The sequence below is a fragment of the Berghia stephanieae genome, chromosome 9 (genome assembly GCF_034508935.2).
Source record: "Berghia stephanieae isolate SIO BIC M18660-M18661 chromosome 9, UCSD_Bste_1.3, whole genome shotgun sequence".
Taxonomy (NCBI): Eukaryota; Metazoa; Mollusca; class Gastropoda; order Nudibranchia; family Aeolidiidae; genus Berghia; species Berghia stephanieae.
Window position 1 is genome coordinate 17,807,140 of NC_088368.1, and position 15,000 is coordinate 17,822,139.

The 15,000-nt window shown below is 35.8% G+C and overlaps 1 protein-coding gene across 4 annotated transcripts in view; it reads right to left on the bottom strand.

Annotated features, from left to right (window-relative positions):
* The window catches only part of LOC144979807 (voltage-dependent calcium channel type A subunit alpha-1-like), a 591,855-nt gene that overhangs the window by 564,243 nt on the left and 12,612 nt on the right, over window positions 1–15,000 (bottom strand). The window lies entirely within an intron of this gene.

Consider the following 15,000-nt stretch of genomic DNA (forward strand, 5'->3'; position numbering starts at 1 on the left):
AAGGTTTTCGGAGCATAAGAAACAAAACTTCCTGTTCTCAATCAAAATATAATATCATCATCATAGGCGTCTTTTTCATTTTATTATGATAATAATAAATTAAACAATTTTTTTAATGTCTGAACCAATGTACGTCAGTTTTTAACAGTGTTTATTTCAGTACATACACCAACCCCTCCCACTTCTACTATATTATGTTTTGATACGTACGTAGGTGTCTAGAAAAATATTGGAGTGTCTATTCGACTGTCTTGACGATTTTGTTTTGTCTCAATATCATGATGCAAAATAGAGACGTACGAACAATTCGGTTATTCGTCCAGTGCATAAAGTCACGTACCATTTCCTCCTTGGCCAGTGTCAAACAAGCTTGTCTTAGTCCTGTGTGGTCTTAAAATTTGACACTCGCCTTCGGATTGGAAGGTCCTGGGGTTCGAGCCCTGCTCTGAATGGGGGGGGGGGGGGGCATAGTTGAGTCCTTGGAAAGGCTTTTTTAAACTCACATATTCTCACCGTACTTAGGTGTAAATGAGTACCAGGCTGTTAACAGCTTTGCCTTTCTGAAAAATTGTAATTTAGCTTAAAAGGCGTCATACGTGTTGTTGTTGGCTAGGAACCTCTTGTAAAACTCTTTGAGTATGGTGAGTAGATATTGCGCTATCTTAATGCACAATACGTTTGTGTCTGTAATTTTGTGTGTGTATGTGTGTATGTGTGTGTGTGCGGGAAGGGGGGGGGGGGAGAGGGGGAGGTGGGTATGAGTAGCAGGATGGTGTGGGTCTGTCTCATATCGGCTACTTCCTTCTTTTTGTCTTCTATAATGTTATTTTACCAATCTCTTATTAAATTTCTATAACCCTTTATACGTCTGTATTTAACAAGAGTGGTGTTTGTTTTGAGGTAGTGTTTCATTTTAATTGAATTGTCTTATTTTTTTGGTCTTTTTTTTTGTAAGAACTCCAATCTTCAACTGATTCTCTGTGCTCCTGTGTCTGTCTCTTCTGTCTGCCTTCTCTCTCTCTCTCTCTCTCTCTCTCTCTCTCTCTCTCTCTCTCTCACTCTCTCTCTCTCTCTTCCTCTCTCTCTCTCTCGCTCTCTCTCTCTCTCTGTCTCTGTCTCTGTCTCACTCTCTCTCTCTCTCTCCCCTTATTATCTCATGTATCTAATATATATATATAGATATATATATATATATATATATATATATATATATATATATATATATATATATATATTCTGCGGACAATATGCCAACTGACGACGTGGATGAAAGCCACAGAAACATATGTTTTGGCCACATATAAGTGTGTGATCCCATTTATATTATATATTATATATATATATATATATATATATATTATATATATATATATATATTATATGTATGTATATATATATATATATATATATATATATATATATATATATATATTATATATATTGAATCGTGTTAGATACAAGTATTAGTGCTCGGCACGTAACAATAGAGCAATTATTGTTGTAATATAAACCTCGATGTTGGAATCAGTCTACATCGATTATATATATATATATATATATATATATATATATATATATATATATATATATATATATATATATACATATATATATATATATATATATATATATATATATATATATATATTATATATATATATATCCCCATCGATTTATCTAAGGGGCAAATTTCCAGTGAATTGTTACTATTTGGATTATATCTCAGTTGTTTTGTAAGTGATATATAACAGCCGGCCGAAGAGTAGGTAACATTATAGATAGTATGCAGATGACGTCACTCAGGCCTTTGTTATTGTTTTTGCCATCCGCGTTTGTGAGTTGTTCTCACTAAACTGTATTAACCAGACTATAAAAGTTCATGGTTACACAGAGTTTGTGTGTTGGTCCGTTATACTTCCGGATGGCAATGTTGTGAACTCCTTGGCCAAGCGCATTCTATCTATACAGTTTAGTGAGAACAACTCACAAACGCGGATGGCAAAAACAATAACAAAGGCCTGAGTGACGTTATCCTCGAACTATCTATACTTCCGGATGGCAATGTTGTGAACTCCTTGGCCAAGCGCATTCTATCTATAACGTGGAAGAAATCGACCTCAATCTGATTATTGTTATTATTTTTATACCGCCAGATGAGTGACTAGTTATTGCACGATTTTCTCGATCATATTATAAACGTCCAATTTTCTTTGTTGGTTCTATTGATCAGGCGGTAGAACAGTGGGTATTTTACTTAGCCACATATACCAATAGTAAAACATATGTAGTTCGCTATATTTACCAAACCTTGCCATTTTTTATAAGTAATATTGTGACGACTGTCCGAAAGGCGTGGTTATCTAAGTGTCTATAGGAAGAGCACTCGCAAACGGAACGAGAGTTGTTGTTAGAAGTGCTCAAGGAAACAAATGATGATTCTTTGGACAGAACAAAGATGACGTCACTCAGGTCTTCGTTATTGTTTTTTTTTGCCATCCGCGTTTATGCGTAATGCTCACTAAACTGTATTAACCTGACTATAAACGTTCATAGATACACAGTTTTGTGTGTTGGTCCGTTATACTTCCGGATGGCAATGTTATGAGCTTCTAAGCCAAGCACATACTATCTATAGCCTGACACTGAGAGCCAAAAAGACTGGCATTTTGACGTCATTATTTGGTTTTTGTATCGCCTAGTAAGTTGTCGTTAGTAGTGCTCATGGAAACAAGTGGTCCCATTGGTTGAACTATTGAATACAACTAACTCACGATAGTGTTTTTGCCATCCATATTTGTGAGTAATTTTAAGCTATTGATTACAACTCATAAGCAAGCTTTCCCCCGTGATTTCCGTCCTCTTTTATGACGAATTTTTTGGATAAGTAACAGAGTTTTCAGGGCCATTATTATGCTCATGACCTGATGTTGCCAATAGATAGTATGCAGATGACATCACTCAGGCCTTTGTTATTGTTTTTGCCATCCGCGTTTGTGAGTTGTTCTCACTAAACTGTATTAACCAGACTATATAAGTTCATGGTTACACAGAGTTTGTGTGTTGGTCCGTTATACTTCCGGATGGCAATGTTGTGAACTCCTTGGCCAAGCGCATTCTATCTATAGATAGAATTTTCGGATTGCAATGTTATGATCTATAGATAGTATGCGCTTGGCTAAGATCATAACATTGCAATCCGGAAGTATAATGGACCAACACACAAAACTGAGTGTATCCATGAACGTTTATAGTCGGGTTAATACAGTTCAGTGAGCATTACTCATAAACGCGGATGGCAACAAATAAAACAATAACAAAGACCTGAGTGACGTCATCTTCGAACTATCTATAGATAGTATGCGCTTGGCCAAGGTGTTCACAACATTGCCATCCGGAAGTATAACGGACCAACACACTAAACTGTGTGTATCCATGAACGTTTATAGTCAGGTTAATACAGTTCAGTGAGCATTACTCATAAACGCGGATGGCAAAAAAACAATAACAAAGACCTGAGTGACGTCATCTTCGAACTATCTATACTTCTTCTCCGGTAAACTATAGAAAAAGATAGAATGAAGTTGACGTCACTCTGGTCTTTGTTATTGCCTTTTGCCATCCGCGTTTATGAGTAATTCTCACTAAACTGCATTATTCAGACTATAAAAGTTCATGGTTACACATAGTTTTGTGTGTTGGGCCGTTATACTTCCGGATGGCAATGTTATGAATTTCTTAGCAAAGCTACTTCTACTACTTCTTCTTCTACTACTACTACTACTACTACTATTACTACTACTACTACTACTACTACTACTACTACTACTACTACTACTACTACTACTACTACTACTACTACTACTACTACTACTGCTACTTTTTCTCTCGTCTAAAATTATTCTTGAAGATTCTTTCTATCATCATCATCATCCTCATCATCATCATCATCATCATCATCATCATCATCATCATCATCATCATCATCATCATCATCATCATCATAATCTAAGACAGAGTAACATTCACTAGGCCCGAGAAAGACCCAGCAACCCATTCATTGCACAGTGAAAAAGAAATAGAACCTGTTCGTTTTTGTTTTTGTTTTGTTTTTTTTTTTGTTTAACTTTTTTATATCCCCAGCTTAGAATCTAGATCGGACGATACCGAAATAATATTATTATTTGATTTAAGAGAAGACTTTGTTAGTTATGATGGAGATGGCCTGTAGTGGCCACACACGCCTAAAAGAAGATGAAAGATTTATAGCTGGTTGTCTGGGGGGAAACTTTTCTCTTTGGTGGGATGAGGGATGAGTTCAGAGTGCTGGAGTATCGTAGGCATCCAATCAATACTGGTCTGTACTCGTACTCGTACTTTTGTTGTTGTTTTGTTTGTTTTAGTGGGGTAGGGAGGGGGTGGTTGGGAGGTGGGGAGGATGAGTGGAGGAGGGGGGGGGGGGGAGGGTCTTTTTGTTGTTGTTTTTGAGTTGTTTTTTTTTTGTTATTTTTTTTTTTAATTTGTTCTAGTGGGGGTGGGAGGGGGGCAGGGATGAGTGGAGGAGGGGGGGGGGGGTCTTTTTGTTGTTGCTTTTTTTTGGGTTTTTTTTTTTTTTTTGGTTTATTTTAGTGGGGGTGGAAGAGGGTGGTTGGGAGGGGGATGGGGTGGAAGGGGGGGGGGGAGGGTGTGATTTAATGAATGAAATAATATAACAAACAAACAAACAAACAAACAAACAAACAAGTAAGCAAACGAGCAACTCCAGAGCCCACTTTAAAAGCTATCTAGGGTTTTTATCATCGCTGCTCGGTTTTTAGTTGTTTGGGAATTTTTTTTAAAAACAACAAACCTTTATTTCTTTATTTGTTAGTAAGATATTGAATCTTCGTGGTTGTAGGGACGCTGCACTGCGCCGGCTAACGCCCTGAGTGACTCCAGTCTATTCTTGAAATAGATAGATTGTATAGCAAGACGAAATCTCCCTATGATGATATAACTCTCCCCTTACCAGCCATTTTCAGGATTTTCCCCAAAACTTCACACCAAACTAACATAAAAATATATTTTTTTATCTCTTAAACACAATAGCAGTAAATTCTTGCGATACATATTTTCTTAAGCAAAATATGCTCTACAACACACTGTTCATTTTCTTTAAATAAATTTTATGATGCGCAAGAGAAAATTAAATAAGAATAATGTTGGTTGTATCGTAACGAATGTGACGATTTTCCTTAGATAGAACGAAGATGACGTCACTCAAGCCTTTGTTATTGTATTTTGCCATCCGCGTCTGTGAGTGATAATCACTTAACTGTATCAACCACACTATTAAAGTTCATTGTTACACACAGTTTTGTGTGTTGGTCCGTTATACTTCCGGGTGGCAATGTTGTGAACTCCTTGGCCAAGCGCATTCTATCGTTGTTTGTAAGGAGAGGGTTTTACGAACGTGAATTGTGTGTTATTTTATAGAGAACGGTAAGGACTGTCTGAAGTCTGGGATTGTAGTCTTGTATCCTTTTGTAAATTAACTATTTACTCATTTATCTACTTATTCACCTATTCATTTAGTTATATATTCATTTCGTTATTCATTTTTATAAATATTCATACTTTTTCTTTTTTTTTTTTCATTCATAAATCTATTTAAGTACTATTTATTTATTTGAATGCGATGTATTCATTTTTCATATTATTGTGTAGTTTTCTTTCTTTTCATTTAATTTATTGTTTTATTTTTTTATTCATTTGTTTATTTATTTACTTATATATATTTTTAAAACTTATTTATTCAATTATTTATGATACACACTAATGTAATATTAGTCTCTTTAGCATAGTAGTGACGTGACTGGAATAAAACTATTGTATTTTCAACCAGCAGACAGACTAGAAACTCTATCATAATATTATAAGACTGCTTTACAGGGTTGCCATATAAGTTTTACATAAAATGCCAAACCTGACATGTATCAATATACCAATTGTTCTGAAAACATGCTAATTGTTTGTAGTTGTTGTTTTTTTTTTTTTCTCTTGTTTTTGTTTTTTTTCTTGACTTGTTTACTTATATTTTTGGGGGTTTTGTTTTGTTTTAGTTATTTTTCTATTCTCTTCTCTTTTTTTTTTTTTGGTTTGTTTGTTGTTGTTTTTTATTACATGCTAAAACGGGATGAAAATGGTTGTCTTTTTTATATATTTTATTTTCTCATTACGCATCAATGGAACTTTCACCGTGCCTGGCCAGTTCAGGATGACATCCAGCTGGTCAATTCTGCGCCCCTTGTATGTGCGTGAGTCTAATTAAACGAGGATAATTTAATCACTTTTGATCAATTTCTACCAGACACATACACCGTGGCCTTCGTAAAGTTATGGCCTGATACTGACCAAAAAAATGACGTCAAAATGCCAGTCTTTTGCCACAAAAGAAAACAAATCGTGAGTTGTATTCAATAGTTCAACCAATGAAATAACTTGTTTCCATGAGCACAACTAATGACAACTCACTAGACGGTGCAAAAACCAAAATAATGACGTCAAACTGCCAGTCCTTTTTGATTTCAGTATCAGGCTATAACATAACGATGGCTACGCACATATATCCAGCTTTTTTTACCATGCCAAAAGTCTTAAAATCCAATTTGACACCGAAATCAACAACCTGGTCACCCGACTCGACTCGGTTACATCGAGTACACTTTTGGTGTTTTGGTCTGGCGTTTGGATGGCTTCTTCCTGAACTTTTATCTTATTTTTCAATCTTTGTTTCTTTTGTAAATAACAACGTGACTCATTCGTCTCTACCAAGGGGCGAAGTGGTCGAGTGGTTAAGGCATTGCACTATGACCCGGAAGGTCCCGGGTTCGAGCGTCGCCATCGTTATAATATAGCCTGACACTGAAACCCAAAAGGACTGGCAGTTTGACGTCATTATTTGGTTTTTGCACCGCCTAGTGAGTTGTCGTTAGTAGAGCCCATGGAAACAAGTTATCTCATTGGTTGAACTATTGAATACAACTCACGATTTGTTTTCTTTTGTGGCAAAAGATGGTATTTTGACGTCATTTTTTTGGTCAGTGTCAGGCCATAACTTTACGAAGGTCCCGGGTTCGAGCCCCGTTTCAGGCACTTTCATTTTTTTCTCTCCCCTGGTTAAGATTATTAACGCCCAATTAGCTCACTTGAACAACATGGGTGATTCCTGTTGACATCAGACAACTTGTTTGATGGATTATCTATATTCCTCCATGGAATGCCTAGGCGACGGTATCTTATAATGCCGTGGTGGATATTTTTGTTTAAAATCGTCTCGAAACCGTGTTAAGGCTTGGATACGGAAATATGGTTTAGTGGTGTGACACTTGCCCTCGGAGCGGAAGGTCCTTTGTTCGAGTTCCGATTTGAGCGGCCGGCGTATACAATTTGAGTTCTTGGAAAAGGCTCTTCACGAGCTGAGGAATACGAGTATTGTACGAGTGTGTGTGTGTGTGTGTGTGTGTGTGTGTGTGTGTGTGTGTGTTTGTATCACGTATAAATGTTTGTGTGTGTGTGTGTGTGTGTGTGTGTGTGTGTGTTAGCGGGCGTGGTCATATCAACGTGTACGAAATGTAAACAGCACATTTGCTTCTTATCCTGCATATGTGTGTGTTTGTTTGTTTGTTTATATAACTTATTTTTGTAGGTGTGCAAGCTATATTATTGTCTTGTGGTACGATACTCGCTTTCGGATCGGAAGGTCCTGGGTTCAAGTCTCGCTCGGCGGATAGTTGAGTCTTGGAAAAGACTCTTTACTCACATTCTCTCACCGTACTCAGGTGTAAAATGAGTACCTGGCCGGTAACAGCGTTGTCTGTCCGAAAATACATGTTAAGCATTGCTGTTGGCCAGGGACCCCATGCAAAGCGCTATGAGCACTGGACAGCAGATGGGAAGAGAAAGCGGGGGAGACCCAAACTGGCAGTTTGACGTCATTTTTTAGGTTTGTGAAGCGTCTAGTGAGTTGTCGTTAGTAGACTTCAAGGAAACGGGTTATTTCATTGGTGGATTGAACAATTGAATACAACTCACGATTTGTTTTCTTTTGTGGCCAAGGACTGGCATTTTGACGTCATTTTTTGGCCAGTGCCAGGCTATAACTTTACGAAGGCTACGAACAGACCCGGCAAAGGACAATGGATAAAGAGATAAAGGAAGCAGGCATGTCCTGGAATACAGCCCCTGCAAAATCAGCCGACCGCAAAAAAAAAAAAAAAAAAAAAAACAACAACAAAAAATGAAAATGTCTCATGGATGCCGGATGTGCCTCAAGGCCCGAAAAGGATTAATTAAGTAGGTATTGATGATATGAATGTTTTCAAGTAGAATATCAATCGTACAATAAATACACTGAAGCTACGTGCAAAAAATTAAAGTTTTAAGTCTGTTATGTCTGGTGGGTGGATAAACAGTTCAATATGGAACGATCCATACTATTTTTCCATGTACTCGAGTCAAAAGTCAAATTTTAAAATGTGCTCATAATAACTTACACAATAAAAAGTGTTCATAGTTTTCGAAATATATCCAACATAACAAAACTCGTAAAAAGTTCAGCTTGACCAATGGGTGTGTTTACAACTTACATAAACAAAGCAGTGTGTTTACATTCATCAAGAGGCCTCGTGTATGAGAGGGTTTTGTTTTTTTTTGTTTGTTTGTTTGTTTTGTTTTGTTTGTTTTTGTCGCCAAGTTGAGCTTCACTTAAATCGATCGATATTTGAAGGACGAGTTTTCTGGTTAAATTCTTAACTAGGTGCTTTTCCCCAAATAACGGATTAAAAACCAGCGATAATGAAAGCGGTTAATATAATATCGAGGCAGTTTGACAGACAATGTTAGAGAGAATTTTAAGGTGATAAGTAATCACCCAACTGAAGATAGAAAAGCTGCGAATGTCTGAGCCAAATTTGAGCGAGATTGAGGATGTTGACAGACAGACATGACACTACGGCGTGACATAGATATTAGATAGATATATACATCGTCTGTTATTAAACACCTATTTATTGCCACTCCACAAGTTTCGCATCAGTGTTATCATTCAGTCTCTGCTACAAACGTTTAAGGTAACACAAGGTTTGTAGGTGTGGGTGTGTGTGTGTGTGTGTGTGTGTGTGTGTGTGAGTGTGTGTGTGTTTTGCACGGTTAGTCTGGCAGATAGAACTGACGTCTGTTTTACTTAAACCCATATCATCAATGTCCTTCACTGCCCCCCGCCCATCGTTTGTTACACGCATAATTTTCTATCGTAAGTAGATACAACAAAACAAGAAGAGTTATAGGCACCTGTGGCACTTGTTCACATCTTGGTTTGTTAGTTATCTCCCCTTTTTCAAGTTATCTTTCTTTTTTGTGTGTTTATTTGGTCGCCATTTGTTTGTTTGTTTTTGATTGAATTATTCTTTATTTATTTTTAAAAATTTTATAAACTTTTGGTCTCATGGTGAATGAATGAGTTAAACCTTCCCGCCCCATCCGGCCACTAAATGCCACACAATAACATGTGCAAGTTTTACTCGTAGTTATTATTATAATAAATGTTATACTATAGCTGACGAATCGATAGATACACACATAGCAACAACTAGTTGATAGGTGTGAGTGTATAACATGTGTGTGTATTTACGTCACCAGATGTGTTAAATAGTTACCGTTAATAATAATAATAACAATATCATCACCCGTGTTACTTCGATAGTCGTTAATCCTGATAGTATTGACTTAAAACTATAACACAGTCTGTACTACTCACGGAAAAGACAACCAATCTTTTTTAAAAATATAGTTTAGCCAGAAAACTTAAAACTCAAAGATTTATCGATTTATATTATCTAAAATTTTCAAAATTGTTTTCACACTTGAGAATTCAAAGAAATCTAATTTTTTAGACTCAAACTCAAGTTAGGAGAGATTTCTAATCCGACTTTTTAAGCTTTAAAATTTTCTGGCCAAAATTATGATAGAAAAGTTTGCCAGGAATGCCAATAATATTTGGTTGATAATATCACAGCTCACAGCAGCTGTCATGGTAAGGCTTATGGCGACTTCCTGAATGGGGTTTTATTAGTAGGTCATAGCTTTCGTAAGAAATAAATAAACAATAAGAGTTTTTGTTTGGATTTGAAAGAATGTCAGTTATTTACCGCTTAAGGCTGTGTTGTTGTACCACCCAGCAGTGTGTCACGCTCAAGGAGAAAAGGGAGGGGGGGGGGGGGTGAGTGGATACACATTGGGAGGCCTTCCGAAAGCTCCTACATCCTCAAAATTAATATATATATATATATATATATATATATATATATATATATATATATATATATATATATAGTTCTAGTAGGGGGTTTGGGAGGGGGGAGACTTTTTTAATAATGTTCTCGTAGGGGGTTTGGTAGAGGGGAGACTTTTTAAATATAATATATCAAATTATTCATATTGTTGAATATTTGCAAAGACAGAGCTTGCTGAACAGTAGAATAGAACTGTATCATCGACTTTAACGGTAGCCATCATTAACGTATGGCCGAGCGCTGGGAGCCACTTGGACTAAACTTTTGACGTCGTTTTTAGTTTTGTGCAGCGTCCGTTTTTATTTTTGTGCAGCGTCTAGTGAGTTGTCGTTAGTAGTGGTCAAGGAAACAAGTGATTCCATTGGTTGTACTGTTGAATACAACTCACGATTTGTTTACCCCCCCCCCCCCCCACACACACACACGCACACACACACACACACACACACACACACACACAAAAACACACACACATTTAAATTCATTGCAAACGATGTATTACTCGATACCATCGAAACCAAGAAATTCAAAAGATCCCTTTTTTATATAATTAGTAGCAAAGCTTGATCTTTGAAAAGTGATTCATAGCACACCATTTCCGCAAAGCCATTTATTATGTTTATTTCTATTTGACGAAAACCCAATTAAAAGGCTCCATTTCCGTATTCCGTGAAAAAAATTTGAATGAAATTTATCTTCTTTTTTTTTCTCCTCAAAAATCTTCTTTGAAGTTTATTTCTATTTGTCCAAGAACAATTTATTCTGCCGTACTCTGTAAAAACTCATAATTAAAAATTTGGCCAGAAAACTTGTCCTTCACATTTCGATCGATTTAAATGACCCTCATCTTGGCAAAATTTCTCAAACATGACACTTCGCGAAGTCCCAGGTTTGAGAGGTTTTTGCCAAGACGAGTGTCATTTAAACTGATGGATATTTGAAGGACGAGTTTTTCTGGCCAAATTTTTTAAATATGAGTTTATACAGAGAATGGCAATTATGAGGCTTTCAATTTTTTATTTTTCTCCTCATTCTTCGATTAACATAATTTGTTGATACACATGGAATAATATGACATGCAACATGAAATGAAACATTCATTCTTTTATATAAAAGGAAATTCATTTCCCCTCTAAAAGCTCTCCCTGGCAGGTCAGTACAAATGCAATGTTACATCATTTCAAATAAATTGAAACCGGGTTTCCCAAAACTCGTTAAATCGATTTTTAAAAATACTTTTTGAGTTTTTTTTTCCATGTGATAAATATATTGAAACGTAAACTTTATTTTAAGCATCATTTGGCAAAAAAAACAAACTTTCCCAAGATTTGATATTAATTTGATTTTTAAATAAATATGATAAAATAATAGACCGAATGAGATATTTTAGGGGAAATAATACACAATATCTCAAAATTTGGAAAAACGTAGTTAGGGAGTTTTTAGAAAACCACTCGTCAATTGTTCATCATTCTAAAAGCATGGCAATGATCATTACAATTCCTGAACACATAAAATATTATATTAATATCACATTATGAGGCTATGACAAAAGGTTAGAGGGTAAAGATTGTCCGACAGAAAAAAATAAAAAAAAAGTTATTTAATATTTGTGACCCTTCGTCTCAAAAGGGTAAAGTTTGTCCGACAGAAATATAAAAAAAGTTTTTAAATATTTGTGACCCTTCGCCTCAAAACAGTATTAAGTTGTGATGATTAAGATGCTGAACATTGAATTTGTAGCCAGAAATATCAGACTTAAAGTTGAGTTTGTTTGCTTTATAGAGGAGAAGGAATATCATATTTTACTGTGCTAAATAATACCAACGTTTCATATTTTTGACCAGTTTGACGTTAATTGACTTTTTAAGTATCTGGTCCATCCCGACATAATACCGTTTTGAGACGAAGGGTCACATTTGAACAAGTGTGCATGAAATCGTGACCGTGAGAAAAAGCAAGGAAAAAAAAAAAAATACAAGACAAAATAAATCCCCAAAAAATCAGTCTGACCTCGATTGGGGATCGAACTTGAGACTTTTTGACTACAAATGAGACACAACAGGGGCTCTCTCAAAAAAGATTGTGTTATGGTAGCAAGTACGTCTCATCGGTAATCAGAAGGTCTGAGGTTCGATCTCCAGCCGTAGTATAGATAGTATGCGCTTGGCTAAGAGTGCTCATAACATTGCCATCAGGAAGTATAACGGACCAACACACAAAACTGTGTGTATCCATGAACGTTTATAGATAGTATGCGCTTGGCTAAGAAGCTCATAACATTGCCATCCGGAAGTATAACGGACCAACACACAAAACTGTGTGTATCCATGAACGTTTATAGATAGTATGCGCTTGGCTAAGAAGCTCATAACATTGCCATCCGGAAGTATAACGGACCAACACACAAAACTGTGTGTAACCATGAACGTTTATAGTCAGGTTAATACAGTTCAGTGAGCATTACTCATAATCGCGGATGGCAAAAATCAATTAAAAAAAACCTGATTGACGTCATCTTCGAACTATCTATACACTGATTTTCTGGGAATTTTTGTTTTCTTCTTGTATATTTCCTTCTTGCTTTGTCTGTCTGTGACTGTTTCATACACACTCGTCCAGATCTTTATCTCACACCAGTGCCTGCTCCTTCGTTTCTTAATTTGATTTTCATTTTCATAAAAAATATGATTACATTATATTTGGGTATGTGTATATACATATAGAGGGAATGAGATTAGCGGAAGAGTAGCGTCCCTTGATTGGACGTCACCGGAGAGGACGAGAGACGTATGCGCACAACCAACATGACGTTCTCTCTCTAATAACTTTTCCGCCAGTGACGTCACAGACTATGGGTGACGTCCAATCAAGGGACGCTACTCTTCCGCTAATCCCATCTCCTATATATATATATATATATGTGTGTGTGTGTGTGTGTGTGTGTGTGTGTGTGTGTGTGTGTAGACATCTCGTGACCTTTATTATAATTCAGCATCCAAACTATATCAAATTATTATAATATAATGTTTGCGGTTACGACTCGGAAAACGATTTTCATTTTATATTCATTGTAAAATAGATTTACATTTTATTATTGTTGGTTTGTCAGAATAGAAAGACATTGTTTTTGGCTTTTGAATGAAACGTCGGTGAAATCAGGAGTGACTCGTTGTCATAGTCTCATAAAATGATGATAATATTAATTCGAAGGATGGTTTTCCACAAAACTCGTTAACTCGATTGTTCTACTTTTTGAGATTTGCCATTTATGAGATAAATTGACACGTAAACTTTAACTCTCTCCTTACCGATCATTTTCAGTATTTTCCCAAAATGGCATGGCTGGCTGTCCAGCAAAAATATTGTTCTTTTAAACACAAACAATCTCTCTACAAAACAACATTACGTTCTTATTAATCAAATAAATATCGTTCTTCAAATTTTATGATGTACAAAATATATCTGAATAAGAAAAAAAAATGTATATTGTATCATAACAAATGTGTCAATTTTGCTGTAGGTGGTAAGGAGAGGGTTAACTCGATTTTTCTAGTTTTCAAGATTTTCCATCCATGAAATAAATTGAAATGTAAAGTTGATTTTAAGCATCAAATGGCCCAAGAAGGTCCTTAGATTTGTGTGAATTGAAGTTTAAATATGATAAAATAATAGACCGGATGAGAAATTTTAGGGGAAATAATGCACAATATCTCACAATGGGGGAAAAACGTAGTTAGGGAGTTTTGGAAAACCACTCTAGTACATTTAATTTGTGACACGTTGTCTGGACAAGGTATCAACTTGGAATGAACAAGATGGAGAAAACATTTGAGTTCTAAAGCGCGGGTATGTGATTGTTGTGGTATGACACTCGCTTTCGGATCGGAAGGTCCTGGGGGTTCGAGCCTCGCTCAGCGCATGCTTGAGTCCTTGGAAGAAAAAAACAGGCTCTTTACTCAAATCCTCTCACCGTACTCAGGTGTAAAATGAGTACCTGGTCGTTAACAGCGTTGTATGTCTGTCGGAAAAAAAACCCATTGTAATATCGCCTAAAAGGTGTCATGTCTCGTTCTACATATCACATGTTGCTGTTTGCCAGGGACCCCTTTTAAAGCGCCTTGAACACGTTTAGTGGATTTTTTGGGCTATATAAAAGCTGAAGTCAAACTGATTTTAAAAAAATAGGAAGGATGTGCTTAGGGTTCTTCAAGTCCAGCTAAAGAACAACTGAAATCCAATGAAGAGGATCTGTAAGAACCTCTGCTGGAAACGATCACTAAGTATTGATAATTAAGCAAGTAAGTTTAAGAAGACCAAAACTACGAAAAGTTCAATATCCAGAAATGAGTCATTTATTTTTAACTGAATATTTTGTGGGTTTTAAGCTAAAAATCAATTAAATTTGTAAACATCGTGTTCATTCCAGTATGATACCGTTTTGAGTCGACGGGTCACACACACACACACAACACACACACACAACACACATATATATATATATATATATATTATATATATATATATATATATATATATGTATGTATATATATATATATATTATATATATATATATATATATATATATATATATATATATATATATATATATATATATATATATATATATTATATATATGCAAAGATAAAATACCAGGATTGAAATGTCAAT